Raw genomic sequence first — 23,490 nt, forward strand, 5'->3', positions numbered from 1 at the left:
GTGACAATCAGGATCCTGCTGTCTTCTGATTCTGAGTATCATCTATCTCCTGGTCATGGATGCTTCCCTGAACTGCACCTGTTGACCTTGTTGATTATGGACCAGCTGCCTGCTGACCATGTAAGGGCCAAGCAATAAAGGGGTCACTTAGACTTGTTCTCCTTCCATGACACCAGCCTGAGCTGCCAGGGCCCCAGCACGCTTCCTGTAAGAGCCAGCAGGTCCTCTATGCCTCTCTACTTTGCTTGGCCTGAATAGTGTGTCTGCCTGCTTGAAGGACAGTTGAAAGTCATGAGTAAGCAAAAAAAATGCTTTGAGGCTGCCTGGTTCATTCTCCCCTGGGGCTCTTTCAATCTTGGCAACTTCCCACCATTTTACTTGTTCCTTGAAACAGACACGTAATCACCACATCCAGGAGGCATTCTCTAGCTTGATGATACACCTTTATTACAGCCATTTGCCCTTTCCTGTTTCAATTCTTCAAACCCTGGTGGTGTTTCCTGTACTTTTCTGCACTCAAATACTTGTCTCAGGGTCTACTTCTGGGGGAACCCAACAGAAGACCTTGAAGCAGAGAAAATTTAATTGTTCAGACAACCCTGATATAAACTGAGACACTCCATGTGGTAGTTAATTTTATGTGTCAACTTGACTGGGTCATAGGGTGCCCAGATATTTGACTAACCATTATTTTTTAGTGTGTCTGTGAGGGTGCTTCTGGATGAAATTGGCCCTTGAATCGTTAGACTCAGTGAAGCAATTTGCCTTCCCCACTGTGGATGGGCATCATCCTGTCCTTTGAGGGCCTGGATAGAACAAAGAGGTGGAGAAAGGAAGAGTTTGGCTCTTCCTGCCTGGTTGTCAGGCTGGGTATTAAATTCTCTGCCTTTAGCTTTCCTTATTCATAGGCTTTCAGACCCAGACTGGAATCTACATCATCTGCTTCCTCCGATCTAGAGCCTTTGGACTCAGACTGAACTACACTCTTGGCTGATCTGGGTATCCAGCTTGCAGATGGCAGATCTTGGGATGTCTCGGTCTTTATAATGGCATGAGCCAATTCTCATCACAGTTCTCTTTATATAGATAAACAATAAGGATACAGATATGGATATGGATCCTTTTGGTTCTGTTCCTCTTTAGAACCCTGACTAATACACCATGTCTGAGGACTTTATACCATGTTGCCATTCCCATCATCCAAGAGTCTGAGACCAGCCTCATGGACTATAAGACAGGAATTCACCCCTCTGGTCAAACATAATGCAATAGGAAAATGCCCGGCGTTGTGGCCAGGCTCTGTGCTCACATCATGCTGGGCCAGTGGGAATTCTCAAGCAAAGGGCGTTTGCAAAGCTGCTTGTGTTTAGCTCTGAACATCGTTACAGAGGTGGGGAGGAGAGAATGGGAAAACACAAAGTTCCGCACAACAGGAAATCACGTTAGAAAGCTGTGAAAATCATGTATCCTTTTGAGGCATAATGGTTTTAATTTTCTCAGGCTCTGATCTCCCTGGCAACAATTTAGAAGTGCATAAGCATTCATGAATCAAAGTTGGGAACGTCTGCATGTTTAATTATGTGTCATTGGATGGAAACCTTCCTTTTGATCTTAGCATTTAAAAGGATTTATGCTTTAACAATTACATTTTTTTTCTCCTCCCAAAGTCAATGTGGGTTATTGAAGAGTATCAGCGTGTTTGGGGGTGGGGGAGGATGCTGAGAAAGTCAGGGGAGATCTCTGTTCCATCAGAGATGGGGAGTTGTGCTGCCTGCATGCTCCTGTTCTTAAGAAAGAAGTGAACTGGGGAGGCTGCTCAATGCTCCTGTGAAGGGTACCAATCAATAAGCTGCCTCATCTGCTCCAGAGGATCCTGGGCCATTAAAGATCTCAACTTCGATCTAAGATAGGTTGGGGGTCTCCTTGCCTTGAAAAATGACCCCTGGTGAGCCTTCGAATCTTCCTGAGAACAGATTAATTCTAGACTGATTCTACCATCAATTCAGATATTAGTGATTGACTTATGGATATCAGATATCAAATACAAACATCAGATGAATACCAGAACCATAATGAAGAACTCTTTTCTCAATAGGATTTGGATGGCTTTCTCTTCCTTTTCTTTCTTTTTTTTTTTTTCTCTTCCTTTTCTAAGCCTTTCTTTCCATATTCTCACCCCTTCTTTCCCACCCCTGCCCCTGCCAATGTATTTCAGTGTTGCTTCTGAGATATCCATTAGGGGCACATGTGCAAGACTTATCAGGAACTCTAAAGGTCTAGATGTGGGCATCCCTAATCCTTTCTGTGAGGAGTTCAAATTAGCCCACTAGTAGCACAGCTCTGACACCAAGCTCATTATCATCTCCATTCCCTCCTTGAAGGAACTGACCTGGCATGTTTATTCAGCTATATATTGCCTCAGACACTCATCCATCTACCTAACAATACTTATTCAGTTATATGCTAAGGTCACACATCTGTGAAGCCAGACTGTGTTATTTTCCTGACTCCATCATGTACAAATACTCTTTCTCACAGTGCCTCTGTTTCCTCATCTGTAAAATGGGCATGGTTAACCCTCCCTGGGTTGCAATGAAAACATATAATAATTTAAAATGCATGGCTTAGTCTCTGGATATAACAAACCACCCCTAAACTTCGTGACTTAAAACAGGTTTGCAAACTAGTTTTGTAAAGGGACAGATAGTAAATACTTCAAGGGCTGTTGTACCTACCCAGTTCTGCTTTCATAATGTGACAATAGCTATAGACAATGCATAAACAACTGAGTGAGGCTGTGCTCCAATAAAACTATATTTACAAAACCAGGAGGCAGGCCAGATTTGGCCGATGGGCCATAGTTTGCCAACCCCTGACTTCAAACAACAACCAATGATTTGCTTCACAGTTCTGTGAGTTGACAATTTGGATGAGGATCTACTGTGTCATTTTCTTGGCCTTGGCGAGGCTTTCTCATGTATCTGCAGCCAGCTGCCAGGCCGGCTGGGGCTGGCTGGTCTGGAATGGCCTCAGCTGCTCTATCTGGTCTCTCTCCTTCCAGCAGGTCAGCCTGGGCTTGTTCCACTGGCAATTGGGCAGAGCTCCAAGGGACTCGGCAAATACGTGCAAGGCCTCTTGAGGCCTATGCATGCTGCTGGCATGATGTCGGTACTTCTGCCACTCTCTGTTGGTCAAAGTAAGCCACAAGGTCAGCTCAGATTCAATGGTCAAGGAAAGTGGCTCTACCACTTGATGGGAGAGCTGCAGATTCACACTGCAGAGGGGAAACACACACAGGAAGGAAATTATCCCAGCCATTTTTGCCAACAGCCTATACAATTAGCACATCATAAGTGCCCCATAAATATTAACTATTAGCATGAGCCTCTTCTATATCATGTTTTGTGGTAGAAATTGGAGAGATTGGGAAAAAATAATAAAAATAAAAGGAAAAAAGAAATGTGAGAGATTATAAAGCTGTGAAGCCCCAGCTTTGAGATGCTCAGGAATCCAAAATGTGAGATAAAGTTTATTCACAACCATAACAAAGCATAAAAACAAGAAATGCCTCTCCAGCTTGGGTTTCAGAGCTCAAAAGATATGAACAATGAAAACACAGGAGATAAAAAGTTCTGGTAAGTTTATATACCCCTTATGGACTGTATCGCAGAGCTCCTTGTGACAAAACAGTCTTATGGAACATTCTGGTTCCCAGACACAACCTGAGGATAATGTAGTATTCTTTCTCATGACGGAAGATTGCCCTTTCATGGCCAACTTCCTGATCTCCGGAGGGGAGAAAGCCCTGGCATTACCTACCCCATTGGCTTCTTTATCTCAACCACACAAGCAGAGGGAAGGCAGGAAAAAGTGCAAGATGGAATCCTGAGAGTAAAAGAGATCTACTGAAGGTGAGAACAGCATTTTAGAGAGAAAGAGGTTAGTGACAAGGTCCTGGGATGGGAGCACGACCCATGGGTCCTGGGAAGAGTTAAAAGGTTGTTGATGTGGTTGATTAGAGTGAGAAAAGCCAGAGAGTGGTGAGAGATGAGGTTAGGGAGTAGCAGTAGCTAGATCATGCTACAAAGGCATAGACCACAGGAAGACAAGAGTCAAAGCAGGAGGGTCAGTTGAGAGAGGTACTGATGACTTGGTCTTGGATGGTGGAGATTGGGATTCTAAATATATTTGCACATAAAATAGGCAGGATTTGCTAATCTATTAATTATACAGAGTGAAAGACAGAAACCAAGGGCTTTCTCAGGGTTATTGACCTGGACAACTGTAGGGCTAGAGCGCCATTGCCTAAGATTGCATAGACTGAGGCAGGAATTAAGTTTGGGAACAAAATTCAGCAGGAGCTGATTTTTGGCATTAGATCCTTTTAAATGTACTTGGTAATGTTGAGTGCACATGGAGTTTAGGGGAGGGGTTGCGTTGAAGTCACAAATTTTGAATCCACCAATTCATATAAGGTACGTAAAGACTTCAGGTATAATATATAATATATATTAGGGAATGAGGATAGGAAAGAAGAGAGGAGAGGACTGAGCCCCAAGCACTATGTTCTGAAGTCAGGAAAATTAGAAGGATCTAGCAACAGTGGTTAAAGAGGGAACAGCCTCTGAGGCAGGTTGGCACGAAAAAGAGCTGTGTCCTGGAATCCAAGAGCTGAAAGTCAGGACACATGACGCTTTCCCACTTTCTCTTGCTGAGGCTGGTTTTGGGGTATAGATGTGTATAGATGGTGTGGGTGTGTGCTAGAGGAGAAGTAGTGTGGTCCAGGTGATCTACAAGGTCTGTTCCAACTTGGATGATCTGTGACCTGGTCTGCCTGCTTCATTTTTCGATACTTCTTTATAGAATATCTCAGGATCTAGGAGCAGAAACTTGGCTGATACTGTCTTTCTCATCTCCCTGAGGTGAAAATTCAGCTATCATTGAATTTGTGTGTGGCCCTGACAGTTCTCTTTCTACACTATTAGCAGACTCTTCAGCACTGAAGAGCAGCAGCCCCTTCTAGAAGTTTCCTTCTCGTGCAGCTCAGGGCAGACCCAGGGGCCCCATCTGGTGCCTTTCCCCTAGAGCACTTTCCATAGTGTGTCCTTCTATGTTCAGCTAATTATTTTCTCTTCTGTCTCCTCCATGAAGTGATCTCCAGTGCAGTAGGAACCATATCTACATTTTAATCATCTTATGCTCTCTCAATTTTTGTCAAATGAGTGAAGAAAAGAAAATTGTAGTAGGGAGATTACATTCATTCTTGGTGTCACTATGAGGTCCAGATGCACAGAAGTAACAAGGTGGACTTAGGATATAGTCACAGAATTGTTAGCCTGCCAGGGAATGAGCTCTCTCTCCCTTACAGCTTTCAAACTAGAGCTGTCTGCTCAGGGAACTGCTCATATGATTTCTTGTACTGGGTCAGAAAAAGCTCAAAAAGAGTTGTTGAAGACCTAACAGTTCTAGAATTCAATGACTCCAATACATCATCTGGGACCAATTTCATGTCTTTATCATCCATGCAAAAAGTATCTGATGAGAAAGCCTCATTCTATGGAGTTAACGGTTTGCTTAATTATATGAACTTGAATTTATTCATCTGTTTGTTTATTTATTTATTTATTTATTCCATCTTTCTTTTTTTTAAAAGATTTTATTTATTTATTCATGAGACACACACACACAGAGAAAGAGAGAGAGAGAGAGAGAGAGAGAGAGAGAGGCAGAGACATAGGCAGAGGGAGAATCAGGCTCCATGCAGGGAGCCTGACGAGGGACTCAATCCCAGGTCTCCAGGATCAGGCCCTTGGGCTGAAGGCAATGCTAAACCGCTGAACCACCTGAGCTGCCACACCCATCTTTCTATTCATCAATCTACCCTTTTCTTCATCCTTTCATTGATCCATCCATCCATCCATCCATCCATCCATCCACCCACCCATCCAGTGATTATCAAACAACATTAATGGAACACTTCCTCAAAGCCATGCCAGGTCCTGTGGAAGCAAAGATGAAGAGTACATATTTTCTGAGGGGCCTACATTTTATTTAGTAATAGCATATGGAAACACTTGCTGATGATAATAATAACATCTAAAACTTATATAGTACCTTCTTTATACAGGCAGTGATCTAAGTGTTCTACGTATATTAACTCATTTATTCCCCCAGACAATCCTAAAAGGCAGGTATTATTGGTATCCTCATTTCATATGAGAAAACTGTACTTACAATCTGCACTCAACTTGACTCTTATTTCAACATTATGAAAACCCACTTTGGGTTCCAGCCATGTAGATTTGAAACATACTTTTAGGAAAAAAAATTTTTGAGTAAAACCATTTCTTCCAGGAAGTATTGTAGAGAGGAAAGAGTATTGGTCTAAAATTCAAGCATCCAGGTTCTGTGGTTAGTTGTGTGACCTTGGATAACCTCTTTCCCTTCTGTAGGCCTCGCTTCCTTCTCTCTAAGGGACTATATCTCAGTGCAAGCTGGTGGAAGGATAGTGATAGTAATGACTGGATTTAGTGGAATCAATGAATACAGTCGTGCAAATTGTATACTGCATAACTCTTGGGGTTACCGTATTTATATGCTAAATGTAAATGGGGCCACCTGATGTTGTTCAACATGGTGGGGTTGGTCTCTCAGATGCCTTCTGCTTTTGTAATTCAGTGATAGTTTTCCTTCATTTGGAAATGAAACACTCTTCTTCCTGTTGCACAAGGGATCCTAATCTCTCCCCAAATATTTTCTAGCCTGCTGAATTTGGGGTACAACTTAATTGCCCTCAGAACTGTCCATGCAGAAAACAATCTTCTCCAAACTCTTTCAGCATCTCTACTTGCTTCCAAAATTTCCCCAGAGAAATCTCCCTGTTGTGGAGAAATTTGTGCATACTGAAACAGGCAGCCCAATTTGAAATTGTGTCTTTACAGTTGAATAATTCCAAGCCAAGCCTGCAGTCCATTAGCGGTGGAAGAGGAGAGGAATCCACCGTTGAGGCATGTGAGCAGCCCCAAGCAACAGCAGAGTGGGTGATCTCAATATGCCACAAGTTTAAGGACCCAGAATGGGGTAGGAATCTGCCCACCACTTTCATTTGTTCTTCTCCTGAACTCCCTTGCTGATGTCTAATTATTTTTCATTGAAACTCGGCTTTTGAAGACTTCTGTTGCTTCTGTCAAAATACAGATGTACCATTCAGATTGAGATTCCAGCAGCATTTATTGAGAAATGTAGGCCTTTAATGGTGTTGATAAATACTAAAAATCTATGAGTGGACAAAAAATGTCTATTTTAAGAAAGTTTATTTCTTCTATCATACAAATATCATGTGCTCATTATAGAAAATTTGGGAAATAAAATTTGAACACAGTGTTTTTTTTCCTTTGGATTTCCCCTTTTCTCTTTTAATTTCAAATTTTATAGGCTCTTGATTTTTGCTTCATTTGAATCTACTTGCCAGAACTGGGCTGTATATAAATTTTATGACTATTTTAATTTTGTACAGCCTGTAGTTTATGTTATAAACAATTTATTGCATACTATCGCAGTCTCTTCATAAACATACTTTTTAATTAAAAGTTTTACTGAGATAATTATAGATTCACATATAGTTGTAAGGAAAAATATAGAGTACTCAGCCCAGTTTCCCCCAATGATAGAAGCTGGCAAAACATAGAAGCTGATAGTACAATATCACAACCAAGATAACATTGACATTGACATTGACATAATCCCTCTGATCTTACTCAGACTTCCCCAGTTTTAGTTATAGCTCATTTGTGTGTGTGTATTTAGTCTTACGCAATTTTATCAGATGTGTAGATTCCTGTATCCAATACAATTGATAACTGAGTATTTCCATCACCACAAGGATCCCCTGTGTTGCCCTGTGGTAACCACACCATGCTCCCTCCTTATCCCACCCAATCCCTAACTCCTGCTCCACTAATCTGTTCTCCATTTCTCAATTTTGTCATTTCAAAGTTCATTATAGAAATGGCATTGTATAATCTATATCTATATCATCTATATCTATATCATCTTTATCTCAGTTCATTTAATCATGCACCTGTTGAAGAACATCTGAGCTATATCCCGTTTGGGGCTATTCCTAATAAACCTGCTCTGTACAGTTTTTTTTGTGTGTGTGGATCTAAGTTTTCATTTCTCTCCAGTAAATGCCCAAGAGCACAATTGTGGGATCATGCAATACTTGCATGTTTAACTTTATAAGAAAGCACAAAATTGTTTTCTACAGTGGCTCTATCATTTTACATGCCTACCAACAATGACCGGGTGACACAGTCTCTCCACATTCTTAACAGCATTTGGCACTGTTTTTTATTTTGATCATTCTGAGAGATGGGTAGTGATATCTCATTGTAGTTTTTTTTTTTTCATTGTGGTTTAAATTGGGGGGGGACTTTTAAATTTAAAAATTCAACTTCTTTAATGATTATAAAGCTGTTGAGATTACCTACTTTAGAGCCTTCCATGGCCCAGCATTTGTGGTGGGACCCTCTCCTTCTCATGGAGGTCCAAAGAAAGATTCCTGGACCAGATGCATTTGGGTAGAATCCCCTCCTGGTGCCATGTTCTCTCTGGATGGTGAAACACAGACCCGCGCCTATGGGACAGCGGGGCTTCCTGGACCAGGCTGTGTGTTATAGTGGATTCCTCTTGCCAGGTTCATCTCCCTGCCCCAGATATTGGGGAGGGGAGTCTCTGGCCAAAATAAGGGAGAGGTCTTTCCTTGACCACTTACTCATTTTATTGTAGTTATGCCCCTCTGTCCTGGTGTGATAGGTAGGCTTCCCATTCAATCTGGGGGAAGATGATGCGAGGTTGGAGTTTGGGAAATGCAGGTCTGGGTTACCTTCTGTTGGGTGGACGTGGGATATACAACAGCCTGCTAATGTGTTGTCCCTCCAGTGCTGGGGTCCCAAACCAGTAGGCCTTCCTCTTACCAACTTTCAGAGTTTTCTTGTGGTTGGTTGACTCTTGCATTATTTCCAGAATTTATTGTTGTATTTGGCATGGAAGCACAGGGAGCTACAAGTATGGTATTTGTCTAGACTGGAAATCCTAGACATTCTAATGGCCTCATAGTATTTCATTGCATTTCATAGTATTACATTATATGACTTTGGGGTAGTATTGTATAGCCCAAGTGTTCAGTAATATGGAAATGGTTCTTCCCAATGTTTTTCTATTAAAAAAGAAATCACTCTTTGCGTAAAGTTATTTCCATTTGGATTCTAAATCACAGGGCATGACATGAAACTAATATAACGCTATATGTTAACTAACCAGAATTAAAATAAAAATAAAAACAAACAAATGAAAAAATATATAACCCAGAATGGAAATAGTATTTCACAGAGAACATATATTTTAAACGTTTCCTTAGTAGTGCTTTGATCATGTTCTGATTATCTATAGTTGTATCACAATCCACACTACACCTTGTGGCATAAAACAATAGCAATCACATATTGGTATCTCTAATGGAACTGTATTTTATTTTATTTTATTTTATTTTATTTTACTTTATTTTATTTTATTTTTTAAAGATTATTTATTTATTCATGAGAGACACAGAGAGAGAGAGAGAGAGAGGGAGGGAGGCAGAGACACAGGCAGAGGGAGAAGCAGGCTCCAATGCAGGAAGCCTGACATGGGACTCGATCCCGGGATTCCAGGATCACGCCCTGGGCCAAAGGCAGGCGCTAAACCACTGAGCCGCCCAGGGATCCCTGGAATTGTATTTTAATGGGTGGTTCCCACCTAAGGTTTCTCATGTGGTTGTCTTAAGACCATGGCTGGGCTGTATTGATGCTGAAGGCTTCTTCATTCACATGTGTGGTGCTTGATGCGGATTTTGAGCTGGGGCCTCAGTCATGCTGTTGGCTAGAACATCCACATGTGGCTTTCCTATGTGGCCTGGGATCCACCACGGTAGCTGGATTCCAAGAGCAAATGTCCCAAGAGACAGTCTAGGCTGGCACTGTATCACCTTTTACGACCTAGTCCTGGAAGTCACATTTCATCACTTCTGTCACATTCTGTTGTGAAAAGTGACTTGCTAGGACCAGCTCATATTCAAGGGGAAGGCAATTAAACTTGATGGGTAGAGTGTCGACACACATGAAAACAGTTTTGAAAGACACCATGTACAGCAAGGGAAAGAGGAGGAAGGGGCTGACCACACAGGGGAGACACCTGACAGATACAGGGATCATAAACTGTCCCTGGCCAACTCTGTATGCATAAGAAGAAAAGGTGAGATGAATCTCATTTGTTATGGGACAGAGTTTGGTGGGTGGGCTATGGGAGTATCTCTCTGCCATTTGTATAATGACACCCAGGACACCCAAAATTGCTTGACATGACAAAATGGCTTCTTTCAACCGGGGGGGGTGAATTCTGCATTTCTTATTAAATAGGAAGACTATAGTTTTCTAGAAATTCTAGGCAACAAGGAGAAAAAATATGGCTGCAGTGTGTTTTTGCACACACCGAAGCTTTGATAGCTGTGTTCTGTGAAAAACCTTATTATATTTCTTACAGAAATCAATGATAGGGTATTGAATGTAACACCGTGAACAGAACATTTCCAGTGGTGTTTGGTATTATGAGAGTATAATAGGGACATTATGAGATTCTGCCTAAGGTGGCCTAAATGTTCATTTAGAATATTTCATCCACACAACGACTCAGGAAGCAGGAGGGAGGCATGAGCCTGTACTAACAGTTTTTCTCATATATAAAAGCTGCATGTCTTACGCCCCAATTATATGATTAATGTAGTTTCTTGATTTATAATGCACTTATTTTCTATTTTATTTTTCATTCTAAAGCCTCCTACGTTTTAGGTTTCATCATTAAACTAGACGCAGTGCAGACAGAAAGCAACATTATTCTACCTGCCACTGAACTTCAGGTTTCGACTCTGACCCTTGTCTTCTGTCTCCACTCATGGTATATGAAATTTTAGTTAAATCTCAGCTTTTCAGGTCAGTTGGGGGTAATCAGACATCCCTCAATCATTTTCGAGCCAAATAAACAAACCAGAAAAATACATGATAACAAAGAATGTTGTTTTCTAGGTATTTTTTAAAACGCCAGTCTGGAGTCCTATCTACTATCATTCACTTACAATTTCTTCCTTCCCCCAGATCAATCCTTACCTGGCAGGGGCACGGTGTGGATGATTGTCTCTTTCCCTCTTGTTTAACCCACCACTTTCTGGTTGTACTTTGGGTCCCTCCAGGATTACAAACAATTAGGGAGGAGAGGCAAGGGGCAAGGAAGTTCTTATTTAAAGAATACCACTGTGGGGGATCCCTGGGTGGCTCAGCGGTTTAGCCCCTGCCTTTGGCTCAGGGCACGATCCTGGAGTCCTGGGATCGAGGCCCGCGTCGGGCTCCCGGCATGGAGCCTGCTTCTCCCCCTGCCTGTGTCTCTGCCTCTCTCTCTTTCTCTGTGTCTATCATAAATAATAAATAAATAAATATTTAAAAAGAAAAAAAAAAGAATACCACTGTGATTGTCATTAAGCCTTCTGGATATGGCAATTCTTTTTCATGGGGTCCCTTAAGACCTTTCCCATCACCAGGAACCCCTCTTGTCTGCACATCCCTTAATGGAAAACCCTCCTCCCCCTGGCTGCTCACAGCTCCCTCATGCACTCGTGCAGTCTGCCCTCTGTTGGGGTCACCTGTCTCTACTGTCCACCTGGCACATCTCCATCTGGCACAGAGAGACCTCCCCAGGCTTTGCCCTGCCCACCCTGTACACAGAGACCATTCCAGTCCAGTCCTGTTTTTGCCTTTGGGGAGGCGATGTGAGTTCAAGCCCAGACCCATAGCCTCTCGGGCCCCAGTGGATCAAGTATCTACTTCCCTGTGTTCCCAACTCCAGAGCCATAAGGCATGACTGCAAGTGGGGTCCTGAGGCTCCCATGGGAATGGGAGATGGGACACACTGATGACTCTCTCCAAAGAAGTCACTCAACTTTGTCCTGAATCAATTCTACATAGCCTGTACTGTGGGACCATCATGAGCTGCAGCAGTTTCACAATCTCTTGCCATGTCCTACATGTGGTCTGGGACCTTAATTAAAGACACTCATGTACTTGGCACCTCTCATGCTGTTCTCAGCCTTTGTGGTCTCTGCCAAAAAGTCTGAGCAACATGGTAACATCTACTTAAACATAATTTTTCTTTGACACTTCATTTCACTGGAGATATTGACTAGGAAGCAAGAAAAAGAAAATCCTAATAGAAAGGGACTCAGCAAGCTCCTAAAATGCAGGGATGTTGAGGAAGTCTTACTATTTGTTTCAAGCCTTCAACAAACCATTTCATGATAATCTTTTGTTACAAATTATTTTATTAATAATAGGGTTAAGCTTCTTTTCAAATGTCATTACTCATTTTTATTTCCTGATAAATTGTCCATTCATGACCGAGACCCATCTTCTTATTGATGACAACTCTTTGTATATTAAGGATATTAACCACCATTTTATTAGAGCTATTTGATTTATTGTACTTTAAATTTTTTTCCAAGTTTGGATTTTATTTCATGTGTAATGGGAAGCCATTGGAAGATTTTATGTATAGGAGTGATGTGATCTTATGTTTCAAAAAGTATAGGATTTAAAAAATTTAAAATACAATTTTTAAATATCAACTTTTTTGAGGTATAATTTACATAAATTAAATATGTGTATTTTAAATATACAGTTTGATGAGTTTTGACAAATGTATACATCTATGTAGCCAGCATCATAATAAAAATGTATAACGTTCCTATCGTCCCAGAATGTTCCTTCATGTTTCTTTGCAGTCAATGTTCCCATCCTCACCCCAATCCCAGCCCTAGGCGAGAGTTTCTGTAGACCCATCACCAAGTTTCCCCTAATGTTACCATCTTATATAACCATATATACTTCAAGAAAGCTGCGGGAAAAATTAAATTAATGAAACTAGCTAAATGCAATCTGGAGTTAGATCTTGGAACAGAAGAAGGATATTTATGAGAAATCTGGTGAAACCTAAGTAGAGTTTATAGTTTGGCTAATAATTGCATGTGATAGTCTTAAACATCTAAGGACAGGGCAGGCTTGTCTGTGGACATAGCAGCTTCTACTGGGCCAGTATGTTAGGTGGCTAGCCACTAATAGATTCTGTGGCTTTCATTTGTAACTGGGACAGGGTAAGGTTCCACCCACATGCCAGTTGGTTCTCAATACTGTCCCTTAAATTACAAAAGGAAACAAACTGCTTTGCCCACGTGTTTTAAGGACTCTACCATATGGATCTCAAATGGGGAAGGGTTTGCATTGACTGTCCAATAAGGATAACTGAAGCTTCAGAAAGCTCCTGGAAACTCTGACTAGTATATTATTGGTTTTTTAATGCCATAAAGAGTCTTTTAGACTGCAGCCCAGACACTGAAGCTCTAGCCCTATGGTTGGCAACAAGCAAACTGGAACTTAAACAAGTTATAAAGAAAGGCGGGGTGCCTGGGTGGCTCAGTCGGTTAAGCATTTGACTCTTGGTTTCAACTCAGGTCATGATCTTGGGGTCATGAGATTGAGTCCCCTGTCAGGCTCTGAGCTCAGCACGGAGTCTGCTTAAGACTCCCTCCGCTTCTCTCTCTGCCCCTCCCCACCTCTCTCAAATAAATAAATAAGACTTAAAAAAATTCATTTGAGAAAGGCAGAAAATTAGCTGGTAACTAGCAGAGGTGCAAAGCCTCGCCAGACTCCCCTCTGGAAGACTCTGCCTCACACTTTTTTGGGGGTACAGCCCAGAGACCAAGAGATAGGCCAGTGGTTGCCAGGAGAAGCACTGGGCTGAACAGAGCTTTGTCCCCTGCCCTGCCCTTTCCTGACATCTTTTCTGCAGATGCGGTTTCAAATGCAGTGATTGATCCTAGATTGTTTTTCCCTCTCTCTGGCAGAGCCAGCCAACTAGTTTAGACATTTCTATTAGATTAGGAGCCAGGAAATGAGAAAAACCCTGGCTCACAAGGGAATTGTTCTCAGGTCACATGCCTGCCTGGTAGAGAGGCAGAGAAATAAACAGGAAAGCTTTGTTTGGTGAATGATCACCTTTGTATTTTCTTTGTGCTTCCCACCACCTCATATTTCTTCCTGCCCTCCCACCCATGGCACTTTCCCAGCCGGTCCATGGGGTCTTGGAACTCTGTACCTTGGAATCATTCTTAAGGAGCACCAAAGCACAGAATCTTAAAATCACAGAATATTAAATGCTTGATGTAGTGGAAGCATCATGCACTTCTGAGTTGGGCAGAATGGAGATGCAAATCCTGATCTGGTGCTCATTAGCTGTGGCACTGCAGGAAAACCACCTATAACTAGTGACTCAAAGTCCTGGTGTTCTTATCTATACAATAGGGATAATGGCCACAGTGGTCAAAGTGGATAATGCACACACAGCGTCCATCCACCACGGTGCACATGGTAGGACTTCAACAAACCCAACTGCCTTTAGATGAGATTTTCAGACCCTTGAAATCCTAGAATGGAGCTATTAAAAAAAAAAGCCACTCTCTAATTTAATTTCCTCTACCATTTAATTTCCTCTAAACAATCTATAGGTTGTCTGGGTTCCTTTTAAAACACATCATTCAAAACTGAATGGTCTGTACCATTCAGCACAGTGCAAGTGAAAATGGTCTGTACACTATGGAGCCATCAGAATGATAGCCCTGTGAGCCCATCAAAACCCCTGAATTTGGCAAAGCCTCCAATTTGATATTTATGCAACTGTATTCAGAGCTTATGTGGAGAAGTTTACATTTATTCCTACTTCATTCTACTTCATTAGATGTGGCCCGTGATTTGAGCCTAAGTCATACCCTCTCCCCTCCCCCCAATTCCCCATCCAGGGTGGAGGAGGGAATCTGGATGAATCTTATTCCAGGGCATTGACTGACAACATTTGCTGATGGTCTTTGCAAGTGTATTTCCATGGCTATGACTTTCTTTCTCTGGCATTCTCCTTTATCAACTGTCTTCTATCTCTGCTCTGCAAATCTTAAGCCTAGAAAGAAAGGTAGACTCTTCCTTTAGGTAAGAGTCCAGCTGAAAGTAAGCCCAGGTAGTCTGTGTACCCTGTTATTCTCCTAGGTGGCAGCCAGGTAGGGAAGGCACTGGCAAATGTAGTGACAATGTCCTGGAACTGATGCTTCACTTGGACTGAGCTGTGTAGGGCACCGGGCTCTAATTTGAAGACCCTTGTGCCTAAGAACTTAGGATAACTGCTTTTTAAAAAGATTTTATTTATTTATTTGACAGAGAGCGAGACAGCACAAGCACAAGCAGGAGGAAAGGCAGAGGGAGAGAGAAGCAGACTCCCCGCTGAGCAGGAAGCCTGATGAAGGATTCAGTCCCAGGACTTTGGGATCACGACCAGAGCCAAACACAGACACTTAACCTATGAGCCACCCAGGCACCCCAGGATAAATGCTTTTTCACATGATCCAGGAGAGCTTACCAGAACTCTGTCTCGGGGTCCAGTGTCCAAGCCCAGATAATATTCATCACTTTCCTTTGTTTTACCCCAGACAGGATGTCTCCTCAGAAAGTCATCATGATGAGTGTCTAGAGCACTGGCAAATCATGACACTACATCAACATCATCAAAATCTCCTGAAATTCCAAGTCAAGGATGATGGTCAAAGTCTTTACCAAAGATTCTTTACCAAAGAATAAGATAGGATAACTTTAAGCCCTGTGGAAGGTAGTAGCTAAAGGATTACTCCTTACTCCTTACAATCATGGAAACTTTGTTGTGGAATAGATTTTTCCTTCAATTGGTTTTCACTTCCCTCATCTGCCCAGGTGCTCATCGCCATCTACTCCGATGTGTCTAATTATATAGGAAGCTCGCTACTTGGTAGAAATCTCCTCAATACCCCACTAATCCCTAAATTCAACTTTAAATAGAAAAAGGGTTTGTTTGAATGTATTCCCATAATTAAGAGCATTAGACAGTACCTGAGTTCAAAACAGTAAATTCACATTCAAACACTCTCGGCTGTGTACCAGATGACCTTTTGCACATAAAAGACACACAATACATATACACTAATCCATAGACTCAGTAGTATTGCTTCTTGCCCTGAAGTCACAGTGGGTCATTTAAATATAACTGGCCAGTTTTGTGGGGAGATTCGAAACATATTAAGTCAGTATGAGAAAAATAGTCTTTCATTCAATTTTCTCAACATTTATATAAATTAATCCTATCTTGCCAGGCAATATGGAAGATGCTGGGGAATAATGTGATTAAGAAATGTTTCTTGTCCTGTAGTTCCTAAATTCTCAAATAAGAAGAAGGGAGATGTATTTGGACACTTATTTTTGTCACATGACTGAATTACACAGAGCAATGTACCAAGTGCTGTGAGAGTGGGAGGCAGAGAAAATTCCAACACATAGACATGGAACCAACCTGGTACACTGAGGTGCTCTTGTAATTCGGGCTGAGGATGTTGATACCAACTTGATGTTGTAATTAGCATGATCAGGTGTGCTCATCAGGCTACCTCTCTATCCTTGCCCTCAACCATCAGTGTGAGCAATACCTAAAGCCGTGGAGTGCTCTGGCCTCTGAATTTTGTTTCCCAAAGATATGGGTAGTTCAAGAGCAGAGAGTTATGGTAGAAAAACCTTAACTTCATCACTGCTGGTCATTAGCAAACACTGAACACCGGCAGTGGGCGGGATAAGGTGATGTCACCAACAAAGTCCTTGCCCCAGAGAGCACAGTCTGGTCCTAGAGATCGACAAGGAATTAAATGTGTCACACTCAGAGTAACAAACCCTCAAATGGTAACACAAACATTTCCCCCCACTGAGGTGAACCTTTACTTACATGAAGAGTCTGTGATGGGCAGTATTTATCACCTCACCTATAGACGATTCTCACTCTTTTTCTTTCCTTCCCCTTAATAAAACCTCCATTTTAAGTGTAGGTAACAGCACTACATCCTTTGATCTCAAGAAGAAATGTCCCTCAGCCAGAACAAGGAACAGATCACAATTTGTCTAAGCCAGGCTTGGCATGATAGAGATGCAAATTGCAGCCCAAATCCATTCTGCTCATCTATTTCTGCAGCTGTGGCCGACCCAAGTCCAACTTGGGAATGCATTTTCCGGCTCTGTTTGGCTGCATTGCCCCTATGTGGTGATGCTCCTGCCAGTTCAACTCAAGTTTAAGTTATATATACAACTTCTACCTCACTTGCTGAAGACAGAATCCCAGGCTTGGAGTTTCTAATCTTTCCACCTTCCCACTGGCAGGGAAGGGGATGTGCAGAGCAACTTTGGAAGCTATCATCCTGGATTCCTCAGTCACTGTGTGGAACAAAACTGGCTGTCATCCTGAAATGCTCAACTGGGAATATGTACTTGAGAAAGAAGACTATGTTTCTATGTACTGAGTAGTGCAACTACTAGACTTTTGAGGTTACATTATTTTGGAGTCCTTTTTATGCAGTTCGGCATTGGTCAGCTAGGATCAGTGGGATTTCCTTTCTTTTTGCTAGATTTTAACCTACTAACTTTTCCTTATAGAGATGAACATGTGACACAGATCTGTTTAATAAAAGAGAAAAGGAAGACTTCTCAGAAATTTTTCTTCTCTGATTTAGAAGGAGAGGATAAAGGCAGAAAAGAAATTTTTGAGGAAAATTTACTTTTGCTTTTGATACTTCTTTCTTTTTATTTTTTTATTATTTTTATTTTTTTTAAATTTTTTTTTGATGCTTCTTTCTACTTAAGATTCTCGTGTGTGGTCCTGATGCCTGGAACTGCAGCAGCCATCTCCCAACCATGAGGAAAAACCAAGAGAATCCAGAGATGTCAGCCCAGCAGCCTGACACCACTGAGCCAATGAACTTGCCCTGGAAGCACTATCTGCAACTTTCTGTTACATGAAAAATGTAATGGCATTCTTGCTTAGCCTACCATTAATCTGATCTATGTTACCTGTAATCAAAAGCATTTCTAAATGGTACAGTCTTGCAAAGGTGAAAACCTGAAATTTCTTTGTGGTCATATATTAAATTAATTACTTTTCACTTAAAAATCACATCACAGAAAAATAACCAGCTATGTGTGTAGATAAAGAACATGCATGGCCCTTTTTATCATTCACATGTACTGAGGATCAAGGGGGTCATATAGGATATTATCAGAAAATCTCAGCTTGCTCAGTTACTTGCTTTTTTTTTTTTTTTTTTAGTTACTTGCTTTTAAAGACTGGATTCATTCAACCATTGTTTCTAGAAATTCAGCGTTTCCATGAGAGTGGAGGTATACAAAGAAATATAATTGGGTATGGGACTGCTCTGAAATGTACATGACCAACCACATCTGGAACGCATGTATTCTACAATGCATGCGCAATTGTCTAGCTCACGTGCAAAGACACAAGAGTTCCCATGTCAGTGACTGTTCATGAAGGGTTCAAATGCCTCCTCCCCACTCACCTGGCCATGGAGGCAGCACTCCCAGCACAAGGCTCTTGGCCAATAACATACTTTCCTTAAAGAGCACTGGGAAAGTTTAAAGGGGAGTCCTGCAGACATTTTAGTACCTGACCTGTTTAACGCCATCTCTCTCTTTTTTTAAAAGATTTCATTTATTTATTCATGAGAGATACACACACAGAGAGAGAGAGAGAGAGAGAGGCAGAGACATAGGCAGAAGGAGAAGCAGGCTCCATGCAGGGAGCCTGATGTGGGACTTGATCCCAGGACTCCAGGATCCTGCCCCCGGCTGAAGGCAGCGCTAAGCTGCTGAGCCACTGGGGCTGCCCAACACCATCTCTTTAAATACCCTAAAGATATGTAAAGGGAGCTTAAGGTCAAACAACACTTTCTGTCAAGACAGGTACTAATAGATTTCCCATTACTTGGCATCCCTAGGACATCTTATTTCCCAAAAGCAAAACAAAAAAAGAGTATGACATTGTGTGCCTTTGTTTTTCCATGATTGGAAAGTATTCATTTTTCCCCTAAGAATTAGTTTTTCCTAGTGCTTTTCAATACTACAATCCGTTTACTTACTACAGTGCAGAAAGGGATTTAAATTTATTTTCTCAGATAGAAAATGCCTCTCCACAAATCAAGTGCATTTCTGCCACCTGAAAACAGTTTCAGGCACAACCTCCTATAGAAAGGATTCTCAAGTTAATAACTTCTGTTGTAGGTATAATCCACCCTGGAGTGGAAAGACCAGAGTAATCCCTTGGAAGAAGTAGCTGCTGACTTGGGGAAGGCTGCAATGCGGTGGGGTCAGGCAGAGAGAGGCGTCTGAGTCAGGTTGCACATTACTGGCTGGCAGAAGCTGAAAATCTCAGTGATATCCTCATGTGCTGGAAAACAGGTCAGCAGGAGAGAACACATGGAAGAACAGTGGGATCCAGGAGGGCATAAGAAGTCAGGCTTCAGATTGCAGAAGACAGTGCAATGTTGACAAGGAAAGGACCACAGTCTGCTGAGCCAGGTTCCAGCCCCAAAGCTTAGCCATGATGCCAACTCCTTGATGTTAAGATTTTCCTAGGCATCTGATAGAGGATGGAGCCAGAGGGTGAAAGCCCAGCACCAGACCAGAAAGATGGTGAGCCAGGTTGGATGCAGCAGATGAATGGGCAGCAAAGGGTAGAGCAAGAATGTGAGAATTTCATCATAAAGCCCAAGTCTGAGAGTAATTGATAAGGTGGGAATGAGTGGGCACCAAAGACCCCAGGTAGAGGCAGGGCCAGAATCCAGAGGTAGGATTAGGGAGGCCAGAATCAAAGTGTGAACATGGCCATATGATGGATCCGTAGTGCAAGGTCAAGTAGACAGAAGTAGGTCACAGAAAGACCTGGAACACTGTTCCCAGCTTGGCCCAGGGAACACTGGCTGAGAGCCACCTTGGCATGAGGTGGCCTCATTGTACTACTCTTTATCCCATAAAATCCTCCTTTCTGCCAGTTTCACTTTGGTTCTTATTTTCTTTAAATCTTCTGTGCATCCCCAAAAGATAGTGACTTAAAACTATTACACTTCTGTCCAATTGATGGGAGGTTACTTGGCTGGCTCCTCATGCCTCAGTGGGGCTGTGATCTACGGATGTGTCAGAAAGACTAGAAGGTCTGTGCTGGCCTCACTCAGAGGCTGGACAGGGAGCACCAGCTGTCGGCTGGGCATTTTGAACCTCTCAGCGAGATGTGTTCCTGTCCAGATCCTCCAAACAGATAGCAAGTCAGGATTTGACATACAAGAAGTTTATTAGAGAAAAATTCTGTGAGGGGGAAATGGGAAGGGAAGCAGAGAAGCCTGGAGAGCCATCAGCCTGTGATGCTGGTCAATGCCTATGGGAGAGAAAGGAGAAAGGGGAGGTAGGGCAGGCCAAGACTTAGAGCAAGAGTCTAGGGAAGCTTCCACAAAGCTCATGGAAGGTCCCATCAGAGGAGTCTCATGTCTCTCAGGAATAAGTCTGCCTTAGTATCCTGCCACACTCAATCACTGGGAACAGCCGGGGAAGCATGACCTCTGTGCTAACATGGCTGTAGATTCCAGAGCATGGCACATAGGGCCATTGGTCCATTTGCTCTCTCTAGTCCAAATGCAAAATTTCATGGTCACCCATGGGTGGCAGAATAATGGTCCCCTACATCCATGTCCTCATCCCCAGAACCTGGGAATATGTAGCCTTACATGGCGACAAAGGCTCCTGCAGATGAGACTAAGAGACAGGGAGATTATTCCAGATTATCCAGGTTGGTCCAAAGTGATCATAAGGGTCCTTATAAGGGGGAGGAAGGCAGGTCAGAGTCAGTGAAGGACATATAATGATCGACGCATAGGATGGAGTGGTGTGGGGCCATGACCCAAGGAACAAGGCAGCTTCTAGAACCTGGAAAAAATCAAGGACAGTGTTCTCCCCTGGAGCTTCCAGAAGGAATATTGGCAGGTCTGCCAACACCTTGATTTTAGCCTAAGGAGACTGATTTTGGGATTCTGGCTTCCATACCTATAAATTAATCTGTGTTGTTTTAAGCCACAGAGCTTGTGGTAACTTATGACAGCAGCCAGGGAAGCTCATACATGGCCATTAGGTTTCTTGCCAGAAAGCTAGACTGGCTTCCTACCTGGGGGTTTCTTATCCGGAGTCCCAAGAGGCAAAGGCAGGAGCTTCAAGCTCTCTGCAGCCTCAGGCTCTGGGGCTCACACGATGACACTTCTGCCATGTTTTACGAGCCAACACTAGTCACCAGCCCATATTCAAGAAGGCAGAGACACTGTCTTCCCTCTGGGTGGGAGGGTCAGTGGCTTGCCTTGTGAAGGGGAAGACTCTGTGACCCCCAAACAATCCACCAAAGGTGGCTTCTGACAAGTGACAGGTGATGGGGCCGCTCTTGCCCATCAGGGCAGGTTAGGGTCAGGAGGATAAAGCTCCTGGCCATAAAGGTTTACCAAAGGTTGACAATAATGGTGCTCAGGCCAGGCTGCACAACAGAATCCTCTGGAGCCCCAGCCAGGGAACAAAAGCCACTGTGTCTTTTCCATGTAAAGTCACTGCTGAAATGAAGTTAGGGGCTGAACCGCTCGAAGGGCTGCAGGATCCACATACAAGTCAGAAGACTGCTTTGGAAATTGGCAAGCAGGGGAGTGGCCCCCAGTGATCTTGGCCGCTGGTAAAACTGCACCAGGTGATCTTATGAAGGCACCTGAAGCCCTAGGGCAGAATCCAGATCTGCTGTTTGCAGATGCCCATGCACCTGCCGCCCCTGCTGCTTAGAATAGCCCCCTCCTTTCTCTTCGGCCTTCCCAGTTGTAGCTAAGTGCCTCTCCCTGACAGAATGCACAGGAGCCGTGCTGGCAAGGGGTCTAGGAACAGGTACAAGGGTTGTTTAAAGGGCACTGATGATGCAAAATGTGGATGAGCACCTGGGGAGCTTTACAAAGTGCCCAGGCCCCACCCAGGCCAATTAAACCAGAACTTCTGGAGAGGAAGCCTTAGCACCAGTACTTTTAAGTTGCTCCTGGTGATTTCCACGTGCAAGCTTGAGAACCACAACTTTACACCCTGTGAAGCCTATCTGCAGGTGCTTTCACAGGTAATACCTACAACTTGCCCAATTCCACTCTTGAGAAATCAATCGGAGAGGAAGTGACTTCCCCAAGGCCACACGGAAGGTCCTGGCCTTGCTCCTTTAAAAGAAAGGACTCCGCTTCGTACCTGTGAGTGCCCCCCGCCCCCAGGCACCCCGGCATTGCTGAAGACCTGTCGTGGATTCTGAGCATCCGCCCCACCTTGGACTCCACATCCTGATCCACTTCTGAGGTCTCAGCTCCTGGCTTCACACGGCATCTCCCGACTGTGACAAGCTGTGACCAGGACCACTGATCCACTGGCTGGCCACGTGCCTCAGCTCTGACCGCCTTGGCCCATGGACCATCTTTGCCTCTGCTTGCTCAAGAAATGAGCAAGCAGGCACTGCAGCAAGATTTACTGCAATCCTTCTGTGGTCATGTCCCCTGAGAACCTCTCCGATTGTTTCTCGTATTTGGCCTTTGCCCCACCCCCTGTACATGCAATTCTATGCTCATCCCATTAGCCAGAGTGACTCTTTTTTTTTTTTTAAGATTTTATTTATTTATTCATAGACTCAGAGAGAGAGGGGCAGAGACACAGGCAGAGGGAGAGGGAGAAGCAGGCTCCATGCAGGGAGCCCAATGTGGGACTCGATCCCGGGTCTCCAGGATCACACCCCAGGCTGCAGGCGGCGCCAAACCGCTGTGCCACCGGGGCTGCCCGCCAGAGTGACTCTTTTAAGATCACTCTGCTCAAAATCACGGCGGCCTACAAGGTCCTCCAGAGCGTGCTGGACTCTGGTCCCCATAACTTCTCTGCCTCATCTCTTTACCCCCCTCATGCTTCCTCCAGCTACACTGCCTTCCTTGTTGTTCCACGCCAGACGTGCTCCAGCCACAGGGCCTTTGCACTGGCTATTCCCTCTGCCTAGAGGGCTTTCCCTGGCACTCCCATAGGTAACATCCTACTTATTTTTAAGTCTTTGCTCAAATCTCACCTTCTCACAAGGGCTACCCTGATTTAAAATTGCAATCCCCCCAGAATTCCCTTACCTCTTGTTTACCTACCCCCTGGAACTTATTCCCTTTCAGCTTACTATCTTCACCACATAATGTCTTTACCATTTATTGTCTATTAGAATGTAAGCTCTGCAAGGTAGTGGCTCTTGCTGAGTTTTGTTCACTGACCTATTCCAAGTGCCTAGACCAGGGCCCACACATAGCAGACATAAAATATAAATTTGTTGGAATGCCTGATTCCAGTATGACCTCTTGGAGTCTACATTGAACTCTTCTACTAAGCAATTACTCCACTGGAGTTGTATCTGACTGGTGTTAGCAGAGCAGGA

This window comes from Canis lupus, chromosome 6, assembly GCF_011100685.1.
Source record: "Canis lupus familiaris isolate Mischka breed German Shepherd chromosome 6, alternate assembly UU_Cfam_GSD_1.0, whole genome shotgun sequence".
Taxonomy (NCBI): domain Eukaryota; kingdom Metazoa; phylum Chordata; class Mammalia; order Carnivora; family Canidae; genus Canis; species Canis lupus.